General features: G+C 54.0%; 1 protein-coding gene across 1 annotated transcript in view; it reads left to right on the forward strand.

The window, feature by feature from the left end:
• Positions 1 to 241: 241 nt before the first annotated feature.
• GTF2IRD1 (GTF2I repeat domain containing 1) overlaps positions 242 to 27,504 on the forward strand; it is a 108,193-nt gene continuing 80,930 nt past the window's right edge. Inside the window, exon 1 of the mRNA XM_033192132.1 lies at positions 242 to 474. The gene's annotated coding sequence lies outside the window, so the exon portion shown is untranslated. The remainder of the gene's footprint in view (positions 475 to 27,504) is intronic.

Genomic DNA, 27,504 nt, shown 5'->3' on the forward strand with positions numbered 1-27,504 from the left:
CGGTGCCCAGATCCCCGGGACGCAGGGGCGCGGGGTAGCAAGGGGGGGACGCAGGGGCGCTGGGCGCGGGGCGGGCTAATCCCGTATGTAAATGGCAGCCAATGGAGGGTGGTGTTGCGCGGGGCTGGGATTAGGGCCGGGGCGAATGGCTGGCAATCTTACTGGGATTACAGAACAAAGAGCCTCCCCGCGCTCCCGCTCTCCGCTCCGCTCCCCGCGCCGCCCCGCCCTCCGCCGCAGCCCGCGCCGGGGGTGGGGGCCGCCGAGCGCCAGCCCCCCGGCCGGCCGATCCCCCCCCGCGCCCCCTCCCCGCGCCTCCCTCCCCGCCCTCGCCGCGCCGCCGTCCTCGCCTCCCTCTGCCTCTCCTTCCCCCATTCTCCCGGATTAATTAAGGAGGCAGCGGCAGGAGGCTGAGTCCTGGCCGCGGGCCGGGGCCGGGGCGCCGCTGGCAGGAGCGCTTGGGGATCCTCCAAGGTAGGAGAAACTTTTGCGGGGGGCGGGCGCCGAGGCCCTTCTCCCCTTCCCCCCCACCCCCGCCCCCGATCCCCTCCGCCTCCTCCGGGGGGGCCCCCGCCCCTCCCCCCTCAAGGTGTTACAGGAGCTAGGGCCGGCTTTTGGGTGCCCGGGGAGGCACGTGACTGGGATTATAATTCGGGCCCGGGGGAGGGGAGGGACGGCCGCCCCCCACCTGCCGGGAGGGGCCAGGAGCTGGGAGCTGTCACCCCCTCCCTCCTTGCCACCGGCCCTTCTGGAGGTGGGGGGCGTCCCGGGCCGGCGCCCGCAGGCTGCTGCAGTTGGCGAATGAGGTCAGTCGCGCTGCCCGCGGTGGCGGGCGCCGGGGTGGGAGCAGAGGGGGCTGGGAAGGCCGCGGTCCCCGCCTTTCACCCCCCTCCACCTTCTCCCGGGCTGGGCCAGCCCCTGGCCCGCGCCCCCAACTCCCAGGCGGAGTCCATCCCAGCCAGGATTGCCCCAGCAGGGTGGTTCCTGTTGTGGACCCCCCCTCGCCGCCCCGGGGAGGGGGCTGGCCTATGTGGTGGTGGCCGCTGAACCCCGGGTGGAGGGGACTCAGAAGGTGGCAGTGGGGGGAGCACAAAGGGTTCAGAGGAGTAAGTTGAGGGTACTCGATCTGTGGGTGGTCTCTGAGTTCCTGCAGATGGGTGGAGAGGACAGAGGAGGGGCCACAGGGTGCTGAACACCCAACCGCCCCATCCTAAGTACCCTGGGCATGATGGGCTTGACACCTCTCCTGGGCTCCGCACCCCTGGCCAGCAGCCAGAGAGTGAGACCCTGCCCCGCCTGGCGTGGGCCCAGGGAAGGGGGACGCTGTGCCGCTGAGAGACAGTTCCACCCTCCTGGCAGTGCTAGAGGGGGATGGAGCTCTGGCGTCTGGCCTAGTGACCCTGCCTCCCAGGACCAAGGTCCTGCGGTGGGAGTCTCCTGTGCCCCCATCCCAGCTGAAGCGAGGGTACTGGGACATAGGGGTCTCGCTGCAGGGCCCGTGGGGGAGTACTGGCTCTTGGATGGAGAATGTGCCAAGGGGTATCCTGGGGATGGCCCTAGGCCTGGCGGGTGGGAGTGGAGGGCAGGCCCCCACAGTTTTTGGAGGAGTGGGCATTTGCAGGGGTTTCTCTTAGAAGAGGAGAGGGGTGTCTAGAAGCTACCCTGGCCTGCCGCTGCTATGGTCGGCCTCTGTGTGTCTGGCTGCCCCGTGGCCAGGACTGTTGACTCCTTGGCACTGGCCTGGGGCCTTGGGGCTTGGAAGGTGCCCCAAGCAGCTCATTTATTTCAGCAGTGTCATTCCAGAGGGGAAAGGCACCAGCATCGATTATTTATTCTAAGCAGGAGGAGGTGGCTGGAGGCTGGTGGCTGCTGGCAGGGAGGGGTTAGGTATAAGGTAGTTAGGTGGCCATCATGAACCGCCCTATTTGGGGCCCAGGAGGGTGTGAGATAGACTCTGACCTCTTCTGAGCAGGCACCTGCGGACCAAGGGACAGGCTTGGCCCCAAGGTGACAGGGTATCGGAACCCCCATCCTGCCTCTGGGGTATGGGAGGCTCAAGTCCACACCTCATTCTTCCACAGCCTGCTCTGAGGGTGACCTAGAAATCGGCAGTTCTGACTCAGAGGGTCCCACAGGACCCCACAGAGGAAACTAGGAAGGAAGGGTTGAAACTCCGCAGCCACTCAGAGCCTGCACTCTTAAAATGTTCGAGAACTTAGGACCGATGGTTGTAAAACTGGGTCTTGAAGACAGCTTTGTAGGGGACACGCTAAACCTACTTAAAAGGACTGTTCTCTCGATGCTGGGAGAAGGGTCATTTATTTGCAATATGCTAATCACAAATAATTTTTATCTGTTCGTTGAAGGCGGCCTCCCGGGAGCCCGGCTAGCCTTCTGATGAGGTGGTAGTCATCAGCGCTTGGTGTTTGGCAATAGTCTAAGTGGCAGCTGTAATCTAGGGGTCTTGGAGGTAGCTCTTTCTGCAGCCTGCTTGACTCCAGAGGCCAGGCCATCCACAGTTTGGTGACAACTTGCTTGTTGGACCTGGGGTCTTGTGGATGGTGGGTGATGGCTTGGGACATTCACGTCCTAAGCATGACCTTGGAACCAGAGACCACAGCTCTCAGATGATTCTCATTTGGGGTCCAGTCTCTCTTTGACCACTCACTGCTTCCTCAGCCCATTCATGAATTCTGTAGTCTGGCTGGATACAGTGGCTCACGCCTGTAATCCCGGCACTTTGGGAGGCTGAGGTGGGTGGATCACGAAGTCAGGAGTTTGAGACCAGCCTGGCCAACATGGTGAAATCCCATCTCTATTAAAAATACAAAAAATTATCTGGGCATGGTGGCAGGCACCTGTAATCCCAGCTGCTCGGGACCCCAAGACCACGCAACTGCACTCCAGCCTGGGCAACAGAGCAAGACTCCATCTCAAAAAAAAAAAAAAGAAAGAAAGAAAAAATCCTGTAGTCTTGCCATTTTCCTGAATGACCTGGCTTCCTCCCATCCCTGGCCTCTGCACACACACTGTTCCTCTTCTCTCGAAGGTTCTTCTTGCTCTTTCCCCTGAGGAGGCTGGGGGGCTTCCTTTAATGGCCCTGCCTGGCTAGGGTAGGGGATCAGGATTGTCGAATTTGCCTCTTTTCCTCTCCTCCTTCAGGACTTGGCTTGGCTGTGGTGTTTTTGGGCTGAAGACTTCCTCATCCTCAGGGCTGGCCATGGTACCACCTGTGTATCCCCATGACATCCTTTCTCTTTTTTTGAGACAGAGTCTTGCTCTGTGCCCAGGCTGGGGTACAGTAGTGTGATCACAGCTCACTACAGCCTTGAACTCCTGGACTCAAGCCACCCTCCTGCCCCAGCCTCCCAAATAGCTGAGACCACAGACAAGCGCCACCACACCTGGCTAATTTTTTATTGTTTGTAGAGATGGGGTCTTGCTATGTTGCCCAGGCTGGTTTTGAACTCCTGGGCGTGAGCATTCCTCCCACCTTGGCCTCTCAAAGTGCTGGGATGACAGGAGTGAACCACCACACCCAGGCAACATCCTTTCCTTCCTTTGTTTCAACATTGATCTTACTCAGATGTTTACATTTCTCTCCCGAGTTGCACTAGGGACAGGTAGGGATGGAGGCTTGCTCCTCGAATACTTGTTAAATGGCTACATGTTTGAATGAATGAATGAATGATTGAATGAGTAAATGAATGAATGAAATCCTGCTCTTGAGCCTTGACCTAAATGGCTGAGCAGACTCTCTCCTATTTTTCTTAAATGCTCGTGTCTGGGGCAAGTTCCCCACCCTGATAGGAGTCCCAGGGTCTCTCTCTGAACTTCCTGGGGCCCCCTCTCTCCCCACAACCCCAGGCTGTGTCTTCTCCCAACCTTAACCTCACGGGCTTTGCTCCCCAATGTCATCCTCTCTGTATCTCTCAGTTCTCTGACTCTCACCGTTTGTAAGTCTCTCTCTCTCAGATGCGTGGCAGCCAGGGCCACAGCCAGGTTCTTTGGGACAAGCCAGGGGTGTACGCCCAGCTCCATGGGGCCTGCAGAAGCTTCAGGAGACATCCGTGGAACGAGACCGGCAGGACCAATTTACAAACAGAGGAGCAGAGCGGGACCCAGGGCTTGGGATCCATGCTGAGTTAAATTATTATTATTATTTTTTTGAGAGGGAGTCTCGCTCTGTCGCCCAGGCTGGTGTACAGTGGCGCCATCTCGACTCACTGCAACCTCTGCCTCCCGGGTTCAAGCAATTCTCCTGCCTCAAGTAGCTGGGATTACAGGCATGCTCCACCACACCCGGCTAATTTTTGTAGTTTTAGTAGAGATGGGGTTTCATCATGTTGGCCAGGCTGGTCTAGAACTCTTGACCTCAAGTGATCTGCCCGCCTCTGCCGCGCAAAGTACTGGAATTGCAGGCATGAGCCACCGCTCCCGGCCCTGAGTTCAGTTTTGATTGAGGGGCTTCCAGAAGAATGTGGGGCCGCTAGGACAGGGACGCTTAGTGTGACTGGAAGGGAATTCCCCGAAGGAATTCATAGCAGAGGTGGAGTGGTGGGAAGGATGGTTTTCTGGGGGAGAAGGGGACGCATGAACCTGGCCAGAAGACAGTGTGTTGTGACAGGTGATTGCTGGTGAGGGGGTAACAGACTCCAAGGTGTAGGTGTTGGGGGCTCCAGGTAGGGCAGGAGGGGCCTGGCCTCTCGGAATCCCCTCAGCCTCATCTCATAGCAACCTGCTTTCTGCCCAGGCTCCATACTCCGGAAGGGAGGCGGGACCCTGTCACTTTCTTGGCCTACTTTGGAAGTTTTCAGCCAGGTATCTCCAGGTGTGGCAGAGGGGATTTGGCCTGTAGGGCATCTTGTAATGTGGGTTTTGGAGGCAGAAGGCTTTTCAGGAAAGCCCCCTGGTCCATCACCACCTTTTTTTTTTTGAGATGGAGTCTTGCTCTGTTGCCGAGGCTGGAGTACAGTGGCACGATCCCGGCTCACTGCAACTTCCACCTCTTGGGTTCAAGTGATTCTCGTGCCTCAGTCTCCCGAGTAGCTGGAATTACAAATATGCACCACCACACCCGGCTAATTTTTGTATTTTTAGTAGAGACAGGGTTTCACCATGTTGGCCAGGCTGGTCTTGAACTCCTTACCTCAAGTGATTGGCCCTCCTTCGCCTCCCAAAGTGCTAGGATTACAGGCGTGAGCCCCCAGACCCGGCCTTATTCATTACTTCTTAACCCACCCTATTTTGGTAGCTCTCTCTCCCTTGATCCTGCAGAACTGATCCATTCTCGGTCCCATTCCCTTCTCTCTGGGCCAATCTGCACCTAGGTTGGTGGCTTCATGAGTATGGAGGGTTGTGCAGAATGGGGCCAGGGCTGTAGGAACCTGGGTTCCTGCCCTGAAATTTGCCCATTTAAGATAAGTTAGGGCCGGGCACCGTGGCTCATTCCTGTAATCCCAGCACTTTGGGAGGCCGAGGCGGGTGGATCACCTGAGGTCAGGAGTTTGAGACTAGCCTGGCCAACGTGGTGAAACCCCATCTCTACTAAAAATACAGAAATTAGCCAGGCGTAGTGGCAGGCGCCTGTAATACCAACTGCTCAGGAGGCTGAGGCAGGAGAATTGCTTGAACCTAAGAGGTGAAGGTTGCAGTGAGCCAAGATTGTACCATTGCACTCCAGCCTGGGTGACAAGAGCGAAACTCTGTCTCAAAAAAAAAAAAGATAAGATAGGTGTCCTGAATAAGATAGGTGAAATGGGTGAGGATGTACTTTATCTTACACAATCTTAGGGAGTGTCTCAGGCGGTGAACAGAACTCTCATTTCAAACACCCTTCCCTCTGGCCCCTGAGCTGGGGCCTGGCTGACCCGGAGCTATTTGTGTGCCCACCTGTCGCCCTCCTTCAGGACCACCTGCTTCGGGTTGCCAGATTTAGCAAATAAAAATAAGGATGCCCAGCTAAAATTGGATTTCAGACAAGCAAGGACTAATGCAATATTTGGGATGAACTTCTAGCTAAAAGTTACCCGTTGTTGATCTGTAGTTCAGACTGAACTGGAGGTTTTGCATTTTATCTGCCAACCCTACTACTGCTGCCTCTGGGGTGGTGAGATGGATGGAGGTTGGGGAGGGGCCAGAGGTGTGTGTGGCTGACCCTGGAATTGGGGTCAGGGCTCAGTGGAGGCCCCGAGGATGATCTGGAGCAAGTTTGAATCCAGTGGAGCTGATTCACTGAATCATGGCCTTTTTTTTTTTTTTTAAATTTGTATTGAAATGAGGTCTCACTCTGTCACCCAGGCTGGAATGCAGTGGCGCAATCTCGGCTCACTGCAGCTTCTCCCTCCGGCTCAAGCGATCCTTCTGGCTCAGTCTCCCGAGTAACTGGGACCACAGGCACACACCACCATGCCTGGCTAATTTTTCGTATTTTTGGTGGAGACAGGATTTCGCCATGTTGCCCAGTTCCAGAGTTCAAGTGATCCCAAAGTGCTTTAATTACAGAAGTGAGCCACTGTACCCGGCCAGCACGGTCCGTTTTCATTTTTATTTTATTCTATTTTTTAAGACAGTGTCTCACTCTGTTTCCCAGGCTGGAGTGCAGTGGTGTGATCCTACCTTACTGCAACCTCCAACTCCTGGGCTCAGTGTGATCCTCCTACCTCAGCCTCTGCAGGTGTGCACCACCACACCTAGCTAATTTAAAAAATATATATATTTTTTGTTTTAGAGATGGGGTCTTGCTGCGTTGCCCAGGCTGGTCTCAAGCTCCTGGCTTCAAGGAATCGTCCCATCTCAGCTTTCCAAAGTGCTGGGATTACAGGTGGTGTCCTTCTAATGTCTTTGGTCGGGCTTTCTCCAGCCTGTGGCTGGAGGGTCTAGATCTCCTCCTGCCCTGGGTAGTACGGAGGGTGTAGTCTAGGTGGCCTGAGGGGTGCCCAGGGATCCCCAGTTTGGGAAGTCCTTATCTTCAGGGATTTCTGGCCAATGTGGTCCATACGGTATATTTAGAGATGCTGGGAGGAGGGGGTGGGAAATTGCTGGAAACACCCTATTAGACACCAAGTAAGATTTTCATGTAGGATTGGCAAGGCCTGAGTGCTGGGAAAGTATCTGCAATGCCTCCCTTTCAAGGCTGGGAGACCCCGCCAGCGGGGGTGGTTGTGGACTTGAGGGAGTGACCCCACAGCATAGAGGCTGCTGGGAATTCCTGCACCTTTGCCATGCTGCCACCTGAGGCAGGTTCCCAGCACCTGTGCTGCAGCCTCTGGAGTGGGGGGCATGGGGGGAAGTAAGGGGCCGGCGTCATGGGTCCATGTCCACCTTCCACCCGCCTGGGCAGTTTGCTTGGATGTAAAAGGGAGATGGCTCTTCCCAACCTGCCTGGGTCCCAGGGTGGTGCTGTATGTAGTCCAAGGGACTTGGTGTGGCCCCGTGGGGATGCTACAGTGTGGGTGTGTGGGCCCCCTGGGGGCAAGTCTGTGGTGGAGGGCAGGGCAGGAGAGCCTGGTTTGAGGGCTTGGGGTCCTGGGCGCTTGAGGATGCAGAAGAGGCTGCATGGTTGGGGAGGGCAGGTGAGTGGGGAGCAGCTTGGCCCTTTACCCTCCTGTTCCCCGTGGCAGAGGGGAGACCCTCCAGGCTGCCTGCCTCTTAGATGGTTGGCCAAGGATAGGCCTCTTTGCTGGCTGGGGTCTAGCAGGGTCTCAAGGTGCATTTTCTGGCTCCTGGCAGAACCACCATTAAAGCAAGTCTGTATCTTTTCATCCATCCATCTGTTTTCCACCAGCCAATGAGAACCTTGCACAGGTGTCAGGCCTGAGGGGTTCTCATTAGGTCCTGGTCCCTAGCCCCCGGCTGGCACATGAGAAGGGCCCACTTTATATTTTATTTTATTTATTTGTTTGAGATGGAGTCTCATTCTGTCACCAGGCTAGAATGCAGTGGTGTGATCTCAGCCCGCTGCAACCTCTGCCTCCCAGGTTCAAGCAATTCTCTTGCCTCAGTCTCCTGAGTAGCTGGGATTGTGGGTGCATGCCACCTCACCCAGCTAGTTTTTGTATGTTTAGTAAAGATGGGGTTTTGCCATCTTAACCAGGCTGGTTTCGAACTCCTGATCTCAAGTGATCCGCCCACCTCGGCCTCCCAAAGTGCTGGGATTACAGGTGTGAACCACCATGTCCAAGCCCCACTTTATATTTTATTATAAATATTGTTGAGGAGTGAGGGCTATGCTATACCAGGAACTTGCCTGGCTCACACCCTCATGTCGTCCAACCCCCATCAAGACATAGAACAGCATTTTGGGAGGCTGAGGCGAGAGGATGGATTGAGGCCAGGAGTTTGAGACTAGCCTAAACAACATAGCGAACCCCCCATCTCTACAAGAAGTACAAAAATTAGCCAGGCGAGGTGGCTCATGCCTGTAGCCCCAGCTACTCAGGAGGCTGAGGTGGGAGGATTGCTTGAGGCCAGAAGTTTGAGACCAGCCTGGGCAACATAGCAAGACCCTGTCTCTTAAAAAAAAAACAAAAAAAACAATTAACTGGGTGTGGTGATGTGTGCCTGTAGTACCAGCTACTTGGGAGGCTAAGGCAGGAGGATTGCTTGACCCCAGGAGTTAGAACAATCCTATAACCCCTACAAGTTTTTGAAGCCTGTTTGTTTATCCTTGTCTCTTGTCCCAACCCAGCAACCACTGATCTGTCTTCTGTATGTGGTTTTCCGTTTGTAGAATGTCACATAAATGGAATCCTATAGTCCACAACCTCTGAATCTGGCTTCATGCAGCACAATGCATTTATGTGCATTGCTGGGTGCATGGGTAGCTGGTCCCTTCTGGTTCCTGAGTAGTGTTCCATGGTGTAGATATGCCACATACCTCTAGCCACTCTCCTCTCTAGGGAAATCTGGCAAACTGGCTTGGCCGGCCCTGCATCAGCCCGGGACCCCCCAGAAGAAGGTGGTTCCTCTTTCTCATTTTCACAAAGGCACCATCTGGCTGGCAGGGGGCCTGTGGCCTGCACCCCATCATTCCCCCACTCCCCGCACACATCGAGAGCTGACCCCAAGCCGAGGGAGCTGCTCATCTCCGTCCTCAGAGCTGGAATTTCATCTTCTGTTTCTGGTGACTCATACTGTGAGCCCCGCGATGAAATTACACCTGCCTGCTGCTGCCCTCGGGGCCTCTGGCCCCATGTGATCCTCCCGCCGCCATCCAGGTGGGCTCTGGAGTAATTGAGGCTACAGGGCCAGGACAGCTGGAGGTGGAGGGTGGTGCCAGGGAGGGGAGTTGTCTGTGCCCTGGGGTATCTTGCCCATGATCTTATGTACCCCCACCCTCTGGGAGTCTGGGGGTTCCTGGTGGTGAGTCTCTGGTCTTCACTCCTGCAGCTGTTTTGCTTGGGGTAGAAATTCCATGTTTGCATGAAATAAGAGCAGGACTTCTGGGAGTAGGGAAGGAGGGTGGTGAAGCCGCTGTTGCAGGCAGGAGCATGAGTTAGGATCAAACGGAACACGGCTGGCTGAGTGATGTCACATTTCTGGGCTTTGGTTTGTTCATCTTTTATTATTATTATTTTGAGACAGGGTCTCGTTCTGTCACCCAGGCTGGAGTACAGTGGCGCAATCGTAGCTTGCTGCAGTCTCGAACTCCTAGGCTCAAGTGATTCGCCCACCTCAGCCCTCCTAAGTAGCTGGGTTTGCAGGCATGTGCCACTGCACCCAGCTGATTTTTTTATTTTGTAGAGATGGGGATCTTGCCATGTCGCCCAGGCTGGTCTCAAACTCCGGTGTTCAAGTGATCCTCCCACCTCAGCTTCCCGAATGCTGGGATTAGAGAGGTGAGCCACTGCGCCTGGCCTGTTTATCTTTAAATGGGAGAACAGAACACTAGGTTTGCAGGGCTGTGAGACTCAGCCGAGGGTAATGTGAGCGTGTGGATTACCACAGAGCCCTGGAGAGCCCCTGGGGCCACCAAGGAGCAGGAGGTGGGGACATGTGAGGCTCAAACCTCCTGTGCCCTTGGGCCAGAGTAGGACCACTTTTTTTTTTTTTTTTTTTTTTGAGACAGAGTCTCACTCTGTCGCCCAGGCTGGAGTGCAGTGGCGCCATCTCGGCTGACTGCAACCTCCGCCTCCTGGGTTTAAGTGATTCTCCTGCCTCAGCTTCTCCAGTAGCTGGGATCACAGGTGCGTGCCACCACACCCGACTAATGTTTGTATTTTTAGTAGAGGTGGAGTTTCACCATGTTGTCCAGGCTGGTCTCAAACCCCTGACCTCAAATGATCCACCCATCTTGGCCTCCCAAAGTGCTGGGATTGCAGGTGTGAGCCACCGCACCCTGCCCTAGGACCACTTTTACTGGAGTTACCTGTTAGAGCTCTAAATATAGTTCTGGTCGCTAAATGTTTGGAACCCATTGCTACCTGAGGTTGGCCCTGTGTGAACAGTGGCTGTTCTGGTGAACCCCTATGTGGCCAGTGCCTAGATTATGGTGGTTCATGGACTCCAGCTTGTCACTTGCCTGAGGCTAAGCCTCAGTTTGACCTTCTAGAAAATGGAACCACAGCAAGTACCTCCCCAGGGTTGCCAGGTGGGCATGAATGAAGCAGGGGACCCCAGCAAGAGTTTGTCAGTTTCCCATTGGCAAATCCATGAGTTTCCCAGGGCTCTCAGCTTCCTAAGGAGACAGAGGTTCCTGGGTGATCACATGTCTTGCGTGGGTGTCTTGAGAGATTTGGGTGTTTTTTTTTTTACTGTGTTGTTTTTGTTGTTGTTATTTGTTTGTTTTTGAGACAGAGTCTCCCTCTGTCACCCAGGCTGGAGTGCAGTGGTGTGATCACGGCTCACTGCAGCCCCCCGCCTCCCGGGTTCAGGCAATTCTTCTGCCTCAGCCTCCCGAATAGCTGGGATTATAGGCACCTGCCACCATGCCCGGCTAATTGTTGTGTTTTTAGTAGAGACGGGGTTTCACCATTGTTGGCCAGGCTGGTCTCGAACTCCTGACCTCAACTGATCTACCCGCCTCGGCCTCCCAAAGTGCTGGGATTACAGACGTGAGCACGAGCCACTGTGCCCAGCTTGTTTTTACTTTGTTATTTAATTTGCTATTTGTGAAATCATTGTAGCCCCTCTCAGAGGAAGGTTGCCCCAAGCACCTTCCCCCGTACCCGACCCTTGCCTCCCACCCCTACCGAGTCCCCGGAAGTCCTCAAAGGCTGGACCCTGGGGCCAGCACTCAGTGGGAAGCCTGGAAAGAGGTTAGTCCTATGCAGGAAGGAAGGCCCTTGGGTGCTCCTGGGTGGCTCCCTGCAGCAGACAAGACCCCCCGCCCACCCACCTGGCTCCAGGGTGGTCCTGGCAGCTCCAAGGGGTCTTATGACTCTCTCAGTCTAATGTCTCTCTCATGTTTATCCAGAAGCTGGTTTTTCAGGCATGGCTGCTTCTTGCAGTGAGGCCAGGTGGGGAGAGGCAGGGCTTTGGAGAAAGAGGTGGTTACCCCTGCTCCCAGTGCACACCCTGGCTCCCAGCTGTGGGTGCAGCCCTCTGGGCAGGTGGGCAAACCACATCCTCCCTCTTTGATCCTGTTCCACCCACCCACCTGCCCCGGCCTAGCAGCTCCCTGAGATATTCTCTTCTCAGCATATCCAAAGGAGAGGGCCGGGGCTCCCTCACTTCACAGCAGGGTGCAGTGGAACCATCAGGGTCTTTGAAGCTAGACACACCTAGGTTCAAATCCCAGCCTGACTGCTGAGCTGCTGTGTGACCACAGGCAAGTGACTGTACCTCTCTGAGCCTCATCTGAACAAACAAGGATAGTTTTCTTATATAGTATTGCCAGGTTCTTGGGAAAATCGGTGTATTCAGTTGCGGGGAGCTAGCTACCATCTCAGTGAAGAACACTTTTTCAGCTTGTCCCGTGATGACCCCAGAAGCTGGCCCCATGGGAGCCCCACTTCCCCAGACAGCGAACCTTGGACCCCTTCATTCCAAGATCTGTTCTTATCTTCTGCCTGTCTGAGACACACCCCTCTGTCCCTGGGGTGTGGGGTGTGGGGTGTGGCATGCCTCAATTTATTTATTTATTTTTTAAGACAGAGTCTTGCTCTGTCTCCCAGGCTGGAGTGCAGTGGCAGGATCTCGGCTCACTGCAACCTCCACCTCCTGGATTCAAGTGAGTCTCCTGCCTCAGCCTCCCGAGTAACTGGGATCACAGGCACCTGCCACCACGCCTGGCTAATTTTTTGTGTTTTTAGTAGAGACATGGTTTCACCATGTTGCCCAGGCTGGTCTTGAACTCCTGACCTCAAGTGATCCACCTGCCTTGGCCTCCCGAGGTGCTGGGATTACAGGCGTGAGCTACCGCATCCGGCTAGCATGCCTCGGTTTCTGCTTCTGCAAACTGGGAAAACCTCAAAAGGTAGAACTGGTTGGTTCTACCCTCGGCCTGCCGACCCCTTAGCCCCTCAAGGTCACAGTCAGCCATCCCACTTGTTAGAGGCCAGGCCCTGTTCTGGGGTGGGGGATACCTGTGGCTGCTTAGGGGATGGGAGACAATGCCATCCCAGGTGTTGTTGATGGCAGCCTGCAGGAGAAGTGACTTTCTGCACAGCCCTGGAGGACGGAGATTTGGACAGAAGTGTAGGGCCAGAGACAGGACGTGACGGTGGGGCTGCTGCATTGACACCAGGTGAAGATCTGTATCTGATGGCCTCGCTCCCAGGCAGCTCAGGGGTTCCTGTGGCTCCTGGAAAAGCTGCAGACTGGGCATGGCCAGGCCCTGCCTATGTCTGTCTGTGCCAGCCACGATGAGCCTCATCGTTTCTAAAACATACTGTGCTCTGTCTCGCTTCCTGGAACACTGCTGCCTCTCCCCTGAAGTGTGTGTAATGCTCCCTGGCTGTGTCCCTGGGCTGATTTCTCGTTGCAGGTCTCAGCTGGGATGTCACTTCTCTCTGCAGAGTTTCCCTGACCTCATCTCCCCCTCCAGGTCACATTAGGTGCCTCTTGCCTGTGTCCCCAGCCACAGCCCGCATCACAAACAAGATTCTAATTGCCCTTGTGCTTGTCTGTCACCTTCACAGACAGAGTGTGACTCCCTGTGGGTCAGGGCCCCATCATTGTGTTGTTCTCCACATCCCTGCCCTTCTTAGCACCCTGCTTGGTGCGGAGTGGGCATCCTGCGCAACCTTGTCAAATGAATTAGAAGCAAGCTTGGGGTGGGAGCCCATGAAGGGTGGGGGCCTCCTCCACCTCCTTTTTTTTTTTTGGAGACAGGGTCTCACTCCATTGCTCAGGCTGGAGTGCAGTGGCATGATCTCGGCTCACTGCAACCTCTGCCTCCTGGGTTAAAGCAGTTCTGCCTTAACCTCCCCAGTAGCTGGGACTACGTGCACTTGCCAACACACCCGGCTAGTTTTTGTATTTTTAGTAGAGATGGGGTTTCACCATGTTGGCCAGACTGGTCTCGAACTCCTGACCTCAAGTGATCCGCCCGCCTCAGCCTCCCAAAGTGTTAGGATTACAGGGGTGAGCCCCCGTGCCCGGTCCCCCTCCATCCTTCAATCCCAGCTCTCTCGTTGGCGCTCCTCTACCCACACCAGGAGTTGCTTCTACCGGCCTGGCTGTGGCATTCAGAGGCAATCGGGAGGGCAGTGGCGATGACAGTGGGGGCACCTTGTCTCTCTGAGCCGGGTGCAGCCCAATTTGGGGCGTTTCCCTCCAGGAAAGGCAGGTGATGTGTACAGACAGCACCAGTGTGAAGTGGAGTGCCAGAACAGTTAATCCTCTGGACTATTTATTTATTTATTTTGTTTCGTTGTTGAGACGGAGTCTTGCTCTGTCGCCCAGGCTAGAGGGCAGTGGCGTGATCTCAACTCACTGCAACCTCCGCCTCCCAGGTTCGAGCGATTTGCCTGCCACAGCCTCCCGAGTAGCTGGGATTACAGGCATGCACTACCACACCTAGCTAATTTTTGTATTTTATTTCGTATTTAATTTTTATTTTTTATTTTTTGAGTCAGAGTCTTGTTCTGTCACCCAGGCTGGAGTGCAGTGGTGTGATCTCGGCTCACTGCCACCTCCAACTCCTGGTTTCAAGTGATTCTCCTGCCTCAGCCTCCTGAGTAGCTGGGATTACAGGCGCCCGCCATGGCTCCCGGCTAATTTTTGTATTTTTAGTAGAGATGGGGTTTCACCACGTTGGACCAGACTAGTCTCGAACTCTTGGCCTCAGGTGATCCGCCTCTGGGCTATTTAGACACACATCATTGTCCGCACGCAGGGGTGTGTATATGCGCAGGGGTGTGTATATACACGCGTATGTGACATTCCTGAGGCCACCCGGCGGGTGACGAGGCCTGATTACTTGACATTCTGCTTAATCCTGACTGTCAGCCTGGAGCTTTACTCTCCAGTGTACAGAGCTCCCTGAGTCCTGGTTAGTGGCAAAGAGGGGACCATCCCCAGTCATTTAGGACTGAATTTGGCTATAGGTAATAAAACATCCAACTGTAAATATAGCAAATATCTATAAGCCAGGTCAGGTGCGGCGGCTCAGGCATGTAATTTTAGCACTTCAGGAGGCCGAGATGGGCAGATTGCTTGAGCTTAGGAGTTCGAGACCAGCCTAGGCAACATAGTGAGACCCTGTCTCTACAAAACATAAAAATAATTTAAAAAAATAATAATTAAAAAAAAAACAGCTAGACGCGGTGGCTCATGACTGTGTAATCCCAGCACTTTGGGAGGCCAAGATGGGTGGATCACGAGGTCAGGAGTTCAAGACCAGCCTGGCCAACATGGTGAAACCCCATCTCTACTAAAAATACAAAAATTAGCCAGGTGTGGTGATGTATGCCTGTAATCCCAGCTACTTGGGAGGCTGAGACAGGAGAATCGCTTGAACCCAGGAGGCGGAGGTTGCAGTGAGCCGAGACTGTGCCACTGCGCTCCAGCCTGGCGACAGAGCGGCGAGACTCCGTCTCCAAAAAAAAAAAAAAAAACCAAAACAAAAAACTATATGTATATATATATATATAGCCTGGCAGACTTTAGATAGTAAACCTGACAGTTAAACAAAGAGGAGTGTATTTATTCCTCATAAGAAAATATGGAAGGTATTTGGAGGATGGGACGGGTACCTGTGAGTAGGTATTTGGAGGCTGGGGTAGGAGTGTGTGGTGATGCTTTTCGGGGCTCAGTGGTGTCTCCAGGGACTTGATTTTGTTCTCTACCATGTTGGATTTTTTTTTGTAAGTTTATTTTAAAACTATTCCTTTAAAGTGTATAATTCAGTGTTTTTTTAAAAATATATTCACAGAGTTGTGCAGTCTAATTTCAGAGCGTTTTTATCATCCTAAGAATCTCCACCCATTAAGCAGTCAGCCCTCATTCCCTCCTCCCCCATCCCCTGGCAACCACTAATTTACTTTCCATCTCTGTAGATTTGCCTATTCTGGGCGTTTCTTGTAGATGGAATCGTGTAATATGTGGTCTTTTGAGTCTGGCCTTTTCTCAGTGAGTATAATGTGTTCAAGGTTCATCCACGTTGTAGCGTGAGTCAATATGCCTTTCTTTATATGGCCAAATAATATTCCATTTAATGGATATACCATATTTTGTTTATCTGTTCATCAGTTATAGACATTTGGGGTGTTTCTACTTTTTTTTTTTGTTTTTTTTTTGAGACAGGGTCTTGCTCTGTCACCTAACAGGCTGGAGTGCTTTGGTGGGATCATGGCTCCCTGCGGCCTCAAACTCCTGGGTTCAGGGGATCCTCCTGCCTCAGCCTCCCAAGTAGCTGGGACTGCAGGCACCAAGCCAGCACACCTAATTTTAAAATTTTTTTTTGGTAGAGACAGGGCATGTGTATTAGCAAGGCCCTGTCTCTACCAAAAAAATATAAAAATTATCATATTCTTATTCTTTATTATGATATCATTACAACATAAAATTCACCATTTCATTTATTTAGTTTATTTTTTTTTTGAGACGGAGTCTCGCTCTGTCACCCAGGCTGGAGTGTGGAGCACAGTGGCGCGATCTTGGCTCACTGCAAGCTCCACCTCCCAGGTTCATGCCATTCTCCTGCCTCAGCCTCCCGAGTAGCTGGGACTACAGGCATGTGCCACCATGCCTGGCTAATTTTTTTTGTATTTGTAGTAGAGACAGGGTTTCACTGTGTTAGCCAGAATGGTCTCGATCTACTGACCTCGTGATCCACCTGCCTCGGCCTCCCACAGTGCTGGGATTACAGGTGTGAGCCACTGTGCCCGGCCTATTTATTTAGTTTTCTTAGAGACAGGGTCCTGCTCTGTTGGCCAGACTGGAGTGCAGTGGTGCAGTCGTGGCTCACTGCAACCTCCATTTCCCAGGCTCCAGCTATGCTCCTGCCTCATTCTCCCGAGTAGCTGGGACTACAGGTTTGTGCCACCATGCCTGGCTAATTTTTGTATCTCTTGTAGAGATGGGGTTTTGCTGCGTGGCCCAGGCTGGTCTTGAACTCCTAGGCTCAAGCAATCCACCCACCTCAGCCTCTCAAAGTGCTGAGATATATAAGCATAAGCCACCACATGCGGCCACATTCACCATTTTAAAATAACGCTATGCAGTATTTTTAGTATCTTCATTAAGTTGTGCGACCATTGCCACCATCTAATTCCGATCATTTTCATCACTGAAAAGAAGCCTGTTACCTCATTAGCAGTCTCTCTATTCCCATCACCCCCCACTCCAGCCCCTGGCAATTGCTAATGGTTGTCTCTGTGGGTTTTTGACAGCTCCTTTATAAAGTTAAGCCTTCATCTACCATATGACTAGGTATTTTACCCATGAGAAGTGAAATCTCAGGTTCACATAAAAACCTAAAGAGGAATATGTATAGTGGCTTTATTCATAATTGTCCCAAACAGGAAACAATTCAGATGTCCAACTGCCCAGTGAATAAACAAACTGGAACATCTGTACTGTGGAATACTAGTCAGCAGTGAAAAAGGATGAATGATGGATACCACACCACCACAGGGAAACCTCACAAGCATTGTGCTAAGGGAAGGAAGCAGACTGGAAAGGCCACTTCCAACCTGGTTCTGTTCATATGTGGGTTTTTTTGTTTGTTTGTTTGTTTGTTTTGAGATGGAGCCTTGCTCTGTTGCCCAGGCTGGAATGCAGTGGCACGATCTCGGCTAACTCCACCCTCCGCCTTCCTGGTTCAAGCAATTCTTCTGCTTCAGCCTCCTGAGTAGCTGGAACTACAGGCACACGCCACCACACCTGGCTAATTTTTTTTGTATTTTTAGTAAAGACGGGTTTTTGCCATGCTGGCCAGCCTGGTCTCGAACTCCTGACCTCAGGTGATCCACCCTCCTTGGCCTCCCAAAGTGCTGGGATTACAGGCATGAGCCACTGCGCCTGGCCTCTGGTTCTATTCATACGATGTTCTGGAAAATGCAGGATTAGGGATAGGGTTTGCCTGGGAGTGGGAGACTTTTTTGAGGAGATGGAACTGAAATGTGTTTTGATTACCGTGCCAGTTACCTGACTGCGTGCATTTGTGAAAACTCATAGAAATATGGCCAGAGAGGGTGGCTCATGCCTGTAATCCCAGCACTTTGGAAGACTGAGGCAGGAGGATTGCTTGAGGTCAGGAATCTGAGACCAGCTTACACAGCCAAAAAAAAAAAAAAAAAGCCAGGTGTGGTAGCACACAACTGTAGTTCCAGCTACTCGGGAGACTGAGCCGGGAGAACTGCTTGAGGCTGGGAGTTCCAGTCTGCGGTGAGCTATAATTGTGCCACTGCACTCTAGCCTGGGTGACAGAGCGAGACCCCATCTCTACAAAAAATTTTTAAAAATTAGCCAGGCACGGTGGCTTGCGCTTCTATTCCCATTCCCAGCTACTCAGGAGGCTGAGGTGGGAGGGGGTTTTTTTTTTTTTTTTTTTTTTTTTGAGGCGGAGTCTCGCTCTATCGCCCGGACTGGAGTGCAGTGGCCGGATCTCAGCTCACTGCAAACTCCACCTCCCGGGTTTATGCCATTCTCCTGCCTCAGCCTCCCGAGTAGCTGGGACTACAGGCGCCGCCACCTCGCCCGGCTAGTTTTTGTATTTTTAGTAGAGACGGGGTTTCACCGTGTTAGCCAGGATGGTCTCGATCTCCTGACCTCATGATCCGCCCGTCTCGGCCTCCCAAAGTGCTGGGATTACAGGCTTGAGCCACCGCGCCCGGCAAGGGAGGGTGGTTTGAGTCCAGGAGTTTGAGACCAGACTATGTTGCCTGGGTTACATAGCAAGAACCCTGTCTCTATCTTTTTGAAATATTAAAAAAAAAAAAAAAAAAGGCCGGGTGCAGTGGCTGACATCTGTAATCCCAACACTTTGGGAGGCCAAGGCAGGCAGATCATGAGGTCAGGAGATTGAGACCATCCTGGCCAATGTGGTGAAACCCCATCTCTACTAAAATTACAAAAATTAGCCAGGCATGGTGACAGGTGCCTGTAGTCCCAGCTGCTCAGGAGGCTGAGGCAGGAGAATCGCTTGAACCCAGGAGGCGGAGGCTGCAGTGAGTCGAGATCGCGCCATTGCACTCCAGCCTGGGTGACAGAGTGAGACTCCGTCTCAACAAAAAACAAACAAATGAAACAGAAAACTCATAGAACTGTATGTCTGAATGACTTTTATTGCATGTATATTACACCCCAGGTAAAGAGGGGCCTGGACTGAAACTGGCCTTTCCAGAGTAACTCCATTTGGAGTTCACCATCTCATTTGTTCTAGTTGGTGCCACCATCCCTTCTACAGATAGTGAGTTTCGGTCTGTCACGTTGGCCAGCCTGACTTGTGCCTAGGGCCGGGACCAGGGGCTCCAGTGGGGACCCCCTCTTTCCCCTTCCTTGGGTGTCCTAACCCCTCCTCGTTTCCTGAGCCTCTTGGATGGAGGGAGCCATAGAATGTTAGAACTGGAAGGAACCTCAGAATATACTGGCCTCTTCTTTTCCAGATGGGGAAACTGAGGCTCAGGGCTGGGAAGACACTTGACTAAGGTTCTAGAGTTATGAGGATCAAGATCTAAAACCACATCTGGCTGGACGCAGTGGCTTACGCCTATAATCACAGCACTTTGGCAGGCTGAGGCAGGAGGATCACTTGAGGTCGGGAGTTCAAGAGCAGCCTGGGCAACATGGTGAAACCCCTTCTCTATTAAAAATACAAAAAAAAAAAAAATGTAGCCAGGCGTGGTGGCGGGTGCCTGTAATCCCAGCTACTTGTGAGGCTGAGATATGAGAACTGCTTGAACCCGGGAGGCGGGGATTGCAGTGAGTCGAGATCGCACCACTGCCCTCCAGCCTGGGCAACAAGAGCGAAACTCCGTCTCAATAAATAAATAAATCCACATCCATGACTCTTGGTCTAGGGCCTCCTTGCCCTCCCGCAGATGCCCCTGGAGCCTCCCTGGTCTGGTTCGGGAGGCTGGACAGACCCATGCTGGCCCCACAGCCAGTGGGAGGCTTTGTAGTAGCGTTTGCTAGACGGGGAAGAGGCGGGTAGGGAAGGGAGAGTGGTCAGAGCATCTGCAACACCGCAGCGGAGGAGAGAGTGCGGTGAAGGCTGACCAGTGGTTGATTGTGGGGAGCTGTCTCTGGTTGATAGCCCCCCAGGGACAGAGAGGAGAACGCAGCAGTGGTGTCTGCTCTTTGGAGCTCCTCCAAAGCCTCACGATGTGTTCAGGTAGATCCCAGCAAATGCAGAATTGGGGTCAGCCTGGTCGCGATGGCAACCAGAAGAGCTTCCTAAGGGAAGGACCCCAGGAGAACCTGGTGGGGGCAGGGGAGAGATCTTGGCCGGTGTCCCTCCCCGGGGGGGGGGGGGGAACCCAGTCTCAGGGACATAGCTCCCCCCCCCGGTTTATGCTGGTATTGCTGTGTCCACCAGCCTGGGGCTGCCAAGAGCTCTAGAAACTTTCGTGAGGATGGGCGTGGAGGGTGGGGGGTGGGCATGTTGGCAACTCAGGGCTTTTTTTTTTTTTGAGACAGGGTCTTCCTCTGTCACCCAAGCTGGAGTGCAGTGGAACAGTCATAGCTCACTGCAGCCTCAAACTCCCGGCCTCAAGCGATCCTCTCGCTTTGACCTCCCAAAGTGTTGGGATTACAGGCATGAGCCACTGTGCCCGGCTTTGGGGATTCTTATTGGCTGTGAAGCCGCCACTCGTTGCTCCCATTTTCTTGGATTAGTGCCCACTCCTGCATCTGAGGGGAGGCAGACTGAGCCTCCTGGAGTCTGGGGTCTGGGTAGTGAGCCTGCCCACTTCCAGGAACCATCCATAACCCACCCACCATCCTGGACAGCCCGTGACCTTGGTAATACAGACACTTGCCCACAGCCCTATTTTTGGCTCTGAAAACGATATCTTCAGCCGGGTGTGGTGGCTCACACCTGTAATCCCAGCACTTTGGGAGGCCGAGCCAGGCAGATCACCTGAGGTCAGGAGTTCGAGACCAGCCTGACCAACTTGATGAAACCCTGTCTCTACTAAAAATACAAAAATTAAGGCTGGGTGTGGTGGCTCACGCCTGTAATCCCAGCACTTTGGGAGGCTGAGGCTGAGGCGGGTGGATCACCTGAGTTCAGGAGTTCATGACCGGGCTGGCCAACATGGCAAAGCCCTGTCTCTACTAAAAGTACAAAAAAAAAAAAAAAAATTAGCTGGGCATGCTGGCGGGTGCCCGTAATCCCAGCTACTTGGGAGGCTGAGGCAGGAGAATTGCTTGAACCTGGGAGGTGAGTTCAACCAGTGAGCCGAGGTCATGCCACTGCACTCCAGCCTGGGCAATGAAGTGAGACTCTGTCCCAAAAGAAAATGATATTTTCATACCTATGGGGTCCCCTCTGGTTTTCAGGACCCCCAATGCCTGCAGAAAGCCCACCTCGGGTCTCACTGTAGCCCCCCCGGTGGGGAAACCCCTCGGCCTCTAACAGGGCAGGCAGAAAAGATGTGTTTGGAGTAAACAATGAGCCGGTGGGAGAGCCACTCCACCATGGTGCAAATATTTGTGTGCGAATCACTAATCTGGACAGTGGGACTGGATTGTGGGGTTGACAGTGAGTCATGCCTGGGGGACTGTGCAGGGGACATTGTAGGGGTGCAGGGCCATGTTTACTCCAGATCCCAGCAGACTGAAGCTGGCCCCTGACTTTGTGCTGTGTGACCTTGGAAGAGTTGCTCAGCCTTTCTGAGCCTCTGTGTCCTCATCCGTAAAACGGGGAGAGTACTGTTGTGTTTGTAGGGTTACTGAGGGGGTTTGTGAGATGCCATTCAGCAGCACAGCTCCTGCCACTGATGGCTGCAGTGCAACTGTGGTTTCTCGGAAATGTCATCCCAGGCCCAGCTAGCCCTGAGGCCCAGGTGGGGTTTTGAGGAAAAGGGATCTGGCTGGGAGCAGTGGCTCGGGCCTGTAATCCCAACACTTTGGGAGGTTGAGGTGGGAAGACTGCTTGAGTCCACAAGTTTGAGACCAGCCTGGGCAACATAGCAAGACTCCATCTCTAAAAAAAAAAAAAAAATTAAAATTAGCCAGGTATGGTGGTGTGTGCCTATAGTCCCAGATACTTAGAAAGGAGTTGGGAAGATAACTTGAGGCCAAGAGTTTGAGACCAGGGCAACATAGCAAGACTCCATCTCTACAAAAAATAAATAAGTAGCTAGACGTGATGGCACACACCTTTAGTCCCAGCTACTTGGGAGGCTGAGGCAGGAGGATCACTTGAACCCAGGAGTTGGAGGCTGCGGTGAGCTATGATCACGCCATTGTGATCATAGGCTGGGTGACAGAGCAAGAGACCCTGTCTCTTAAAAAAAGAAAGAAAGAAAGAAAAGAAAAATGATCGTCAACCCCTGTCCATTGGGCCTGACTCTCACCTCCCACCTCCACTTTGTGAGGAAGGGACAGGGTGTTATTATGTCTTTATTGTTATTATTATCTTACTGCTATTATGTCTTATTACTGTTATTATGTTGGAGGGGACTGGGGCTCAGAGAGGGGAAGCAAGTTCTCCAGCATCACACAGCTACTCGAGGCCAAGCCACCACTAGACCCAGATGTTCTGGGGCCTGGCCCCGTGTGCATTCCTGAGACTACAGGATTTTGGTGTGGGACTGCCCTGCGGTCTGTTGCTGTACCCTAGGAAGGGAAGGGTGTGGCCCGGGCTGGACTCCTCCAAGTTGCTCTGTCCCTGGGTTTTGGAAGGAGAGGGGCCGCTTCATGAAATTGCATCACTTGGTCAGAGGCTCAGGCAAGCCGAGGTTGGATGGAGGTGGCCAGGCTTTTCTGACAGGTGAGGGCAGAGGCGGAAGTAAAGAAGGTGCTCAGAGAAAGGGCCGGATGTGCGCACACCCAGCTACAAAACGAGGGACGCCATTCCTCAGGGACCGGGCCGTTAACATGAGCCACCCGTCTGATGGACTGTGCGGCCCGATCCTGCCTGTGTGGTGACACTCCTGGCCTGGAGTACACAGTGAGCCCACAGTGACTGCTTTGGTGTTTGTGGAATGAATGAATGGGCTAGCGGCGCCCACTGATGAGCATCTGCCCAGATGCATGGAGGTGGCAGCTGTGGTCCAGATACCCGATAACGGATAGACACCTGTAGGAAACAGCCTCCTCTCCAATGCCTGGTGTGGTGAGGGATGGGAGCGTGGCTATTTTGCAGTTGGATGGTGTGGATACTTGCAAGTCACCTAATCCCGATGCTCTGGACTCCTGTCTATAAAATGGGATGGCGTAGGTGTGGGCTGGTGGTGCTTGGTGGATCCCGCCCAGGCCCCAGAGAAGGGGCTGATGACAGCTAGTTGTTATTTTTATTACTGTATCACTGCTCAGCCCAGCCTGGCCTGGCAAGCCCAAGTTCCTGGTGGATGTCTGCCTCTTCCATGCCCGCTTGGAAGCCTTCTCAACCTCCCCCCGACTTTTTTTTTTTGAGACAGAGTCTCCCTCACTCTGCTGCCCAGGCTGGAGTGCAGTGGTGCGATCTTGGCTCACTGCAATCTCTGCCTCCCGGGTTCAAGCGATTCTCCTGCCTCAGCCTCCCAGGTGCACGCTACCACGCCCAGCTAATTATTGTCTTTTCAGCAGAGACGGGGTCTCACTGTGTTGGCCAGGCTGATCTCAAACTCCTGACTTTAAGTGATCTGCCTGCCTCTGAGCCTCCCAGATTTCACTAGTGCCCCACTGTACTCTCCTGCCTCCCACCTTTGCCCAGGCTGTCCCTGGCCCCAGTCTCCCCCGCTGAATGGCCACCTAGCCTTCTGGACAGTGCTGCTGGGCTGATGCCAGCCAGCCAGCCAGCCATCCTGGATGTGCCCACGCCTGGTCACTCCCCAGATGAGGAACTGATGATCTTTGGTCACTGTTTATAAGCTTCAGCTTCTCTTTCCTCATCCAGGAGCTCCGGGGCAAGGAGTGGGCCTGATTCACCCCCGTTCAGGGTCTGGGTCCTAACAGGTGTGGTGAAAATGAGCACTTAGTCAGCGTCCCACAGCATCTAAAAGATGGGAACAAGGGCTGGGGGTGTGGGTAGGCCCAAGACTGGGAATAGGGAAGCCTCTGGAATGGGGACTGGAAGATGAAAAGGCTCTGGAAGATGTGACATCCAAGTGTTTAAAGCAAGAACGGGGCTGGGCGTGGTGGCTCATGCCTGTAATCCCAGCACTTTGGGAGGCTGAGGCGGGAGGATCACTTGAGGCCAGGAGTTTGAGACCAGCCTGGCCAACATGGTGAAACCCCATCTCTACTAAAAATACAAAAATTAGCCAGGCGTGCTGGTGTGCACCTGTAATCCCAACTACTCAAGAGGCTGAAGCTGGAGAATCATTTGAACCTGAGAGACAGAGGTTGCAGTGAGCCGAGATTGCACCACTGCACTCCAGCCTGGGCGACAGAGTGAGACTCAGTCTCTTAAAAAAAAAAAAAAAAAAGGCGTGGGGAGGGCCAGAGGGCATTTGGGGCAGGGCGGGGCAGGGCAGGGCCAGGCCAGGTGACTGGAATGGGGTGACTATAATGAATGCTTTGGAGTAGGTCTGGGCAGGTGGGGAGGCCAGATGCCAGGGGAGGGAGGGGGCATGGTGATCCTTCCATCTGGGGCTAAGAATGGCAAGGCCTTCGGACAACTTCTAGCCCAGGTTCTCCATTGACAGATGGAGAAACTGAGGCCCAGGGAGGGACGGTGCCAGTGCTCAGGTTTTACATAGCAGGTGGGCTGTTCCCCAGCCCACTGCAGGGCATAACCTGCCCTGGAACACTTGTCCTCACCCCTGTTGGCTCAGTGGTTGCAGGGCCATGGGTGGGTAGAGGTCAGGGAGTGAGCTGGCCCAGGTGGGCAGGACTGGGGGCCCCGTGAGCCAGCACCCCAGGATTAGATCACCCACGAGTAATGGGCTTTTTTCCGTCCAGCCTTTTCTCGACAAGAAAAGGCCTGATGTTCCTCATCCGTGTTGTTCTGAGAAGGCATGTTTATGTCTGGCAAGGGAAGGGTTCTTGGGAGGCAGGATCCCAGGGCTCCCCCTGCGCTGCCTGGCCCCAGGGGTTGGCACCGCCCCAGAGCTGGTTTCCTCCCACCATCTCCTGACACCCAGCCCCCACGCTTTTCAGATGCCTGCCTGAGAACAAATAAATACTTCTGCACCATGCACATGAGCTCAGATAAGTGGCCGGGGCTCGGCCAGAACTGGGGGCACCAAATGCCCCCAGCTGGGTGCCAGGCCTGCATTTCCCACCCAGCACCCCCTCACCCCACAATGCGTGGAGGGACAGAGATATACTGTAAGCAACACGGGACTTGATGTCAGGGGTGGACAGCAGCTCAGCGGGTGATGTCAGCATGAGCAATCGTCCCCATCGTCACTGCTGTTAAGTGAGCCGGCACTTGGTATCCCCAGGCCCGGCGCCAGGCCCTGTTCACGTATTCTCACGTGGGGCTCTCTCAGAGGCGAGAGCAGTAGAAATACCATCACCCTTTTGCTCAGTGGGGCCAGGAAAGTTTGAGCGTTGTGTGTGTTTGTGCGTTTAGAGACAGGGTCTCACTCTGTTACCCAGGCTGGAATGCAGTGGTGCGATCATAGCTCGCTGTAGCCTAGAACTCTGGGGCTCAAGCGATCCTCCCACCTCATCCTCCTGAGTAGCTGGGATTACAGGCATGCGCCACCACACCCAGCTAACTTTTGTTTTTAGTAGAGATGGGGTTTCACCATGTTGGCCAGGCCGCTCTCAAACTCCTGGGCTCAAGTGATCCACCTGCCTCAGCCTCCCAAAGTGCTGGAATTACAGGCGTGAGCCACCAACCCCACCATTTTTTTTCTTTTGAGATAGGGTCTTGCTCTATTGTCCAGGCTGGAGTGCCGTGGTGTGATCATGGCTCGTTGCAAGCTCTGCCTCCTGGGCCTAAGCAACTCTCCCACCCCAGCCTCTGGAGTAGCTGGGACTACAGGCACATGCTGCCACACTAGGCTAAAAAAAAAAATTGTAGGGATGGGGTCTCACTATGTTGCCCAGGCTGGCCTCAAACTCCTGGGATCAGAAACCTGGTGGTCATTCTAGGTACCTCCCTTGGGACCCCTGCCTCACCGGCTCCTGGTCCCAAAGCCTGTCCTCCATCCCCTGCTGCTGTGTCTGCTTCAGGCCTGGCTGTCTCTGGCCTGGGCTGTCACAGAGGCTTGGCAACTCCTGGCTCCCCGGCTCCGAGCATGACCCAACAGTTCCTCCACCACATCTTCCTGGGATCCCCCACACTGCCCGCGTCTAACCCCGTCCCACGCCCTGCAGCGAAGCTGACCTTCCGAGGTCCTTGGCCTCACCCCAATGGCCACGCCGGTCTCTGCCCACCACTTCCTGCCCTGCCCTGCACACACCAGCCATGCAGAGCTGGGTTCGTTCCCCACCGACCCACCCACTCCCACAGCCTCTGGCCCCGCTGAGGCCCGACCAGGACACGTGGGCGGTCCAGGCTGGCGGTTGAGTTTCCTGGGCAGCCAGTAATTTGGCACTCCTTCAAACAGGTCTTTATTTATTCAGCATTTATTTCTAGGGGAGGTGGGTGCTGCGGCGGAGCAGGGAAGGCGTCTCCCTTGTAGAAGAGCAGGGCCCGGGCACAGTGCCCGTCTCCCCTCCTCACCTGCAAACGCAACTCCCCTGGGAGGCTCCCGGCAGCTCAGATATCACCTCCTCCAGGAAGCCCCACCCTGACTGCCTCACCCGCTGTCCTGGGCTTCTTCCATGCCACTTATTTTTATCTTCACTGAAGCATAATTTACTTCCAGTGAAGTACATGAGTACATGAATCTTTTTTTTTTTTTTTCTTTAGACAGAGTCCTGCTCTGTCATCCAGGCTGGAGTGGTGTGATCTTGGCTCACTGCAACGCCCCCCTCTTGGGTTCAAACAATTCTCCTGTCTCAGCCTCCTGAGTGGCTTAGAGGCGCCCGCCACCACGCCCGGCTAATTTTTGTATTTTTAGTAGAGACGGGGTTTTGCCATGTTGGCCAGGCTGGTCTCAAACTCCTGACCTCAAGTGATCTGCCTGCCTCGGCCTCCCAAAGTGCTGGGATTACAGGCGTGAGCCATTGCACCTGGCCCAAGTACATGAATCTTAAGCATCCCGCGTGATGAATTTTTCCCTCACTTGTGTACTCATGTAACCATCACTCAGCTCAAATCCTTGCACTGTGTTTTAATCTTTTTTTCCCCCCCTAGTAGTCTGTTTTTCGGTCATTTTCCCTGCCAGCCTGGGAATCCTTCAAGGGCAGAAGCACCTGCTGTTGGCCCCTGCGCTCTGTGGGACACAGTCTGAGAGAGTATTGGTGCCTGTGAGCCGGTGGCTGTGTCCTCACCCGTGTGATTGTCCCCATGTATATGTGTATGACAGAGGCTGTGGCCGTGGGAACATGTGGATCTGTGAGCCTGGCCAGGGGCCCCAGTGCAGGGGCAGGCGCCCCCTCCTCCACTGGAAGAGAGCCTTGTCCGATCCCCCAGCCAAGGGCCTTTGCAGGGAGCGGTGGCCCTGCTGGAGAGTCCCTGCCGGTTGACAGCCCGGAGATTAGTCTCCAAGGCCACGACGCCAGTTGCCATAGGCACGCAGGCCCGCGTCAGGACTGCGATTTCTCATCCTGGTCACGCAGGCAGGCGGCCGCCCCTGCCCGCCTGCCAGGAGCCAGGCCCAGGCTTTAAATAACAAGGGTGGAAACCTGAACCGCGGAGCCGTCTGCCCAGCAGATCCTGGCCTCCCCTCCTGGTAGAGCAGGCATGGGGCTGCCTGGACCCCGCATAGTGCTGGCGGCGGCGTGGGGGTGGAGGAGGTCCCTCTGTGCCGGCTCCGGGGGGACAGGAGAGAAATGGAGAAACCTGAGTTTGGGGGCTCTCTGAGTGCTCCTAGTACCTGATGCACAGCCCAAGCTGAGAGGAGACAGCCCGTTTTCCTAAATCCTGTCCTCCACTTGGAGGAAGGATGCCCTACCTTCCAGAAG

The sequence above is a fragment of the Trachypithecus francoisi genome, unplaced genomic scaffold, assembly GCF_009764315.1.
Source record: "Trachypithecus francoisi isolate TF-2019V2 unplaced genomic scaffold, Tfra_2.0 Lachesis_group4, whole genome shotgun sequence".
In the NCBI taxonomy this organism is placed as follows: Eukaryota; Metazoa; Chordata; class Mammalia; order Primates; family Cercopithecidae; genus Trachypithecus; species Trachypithecus francoisi.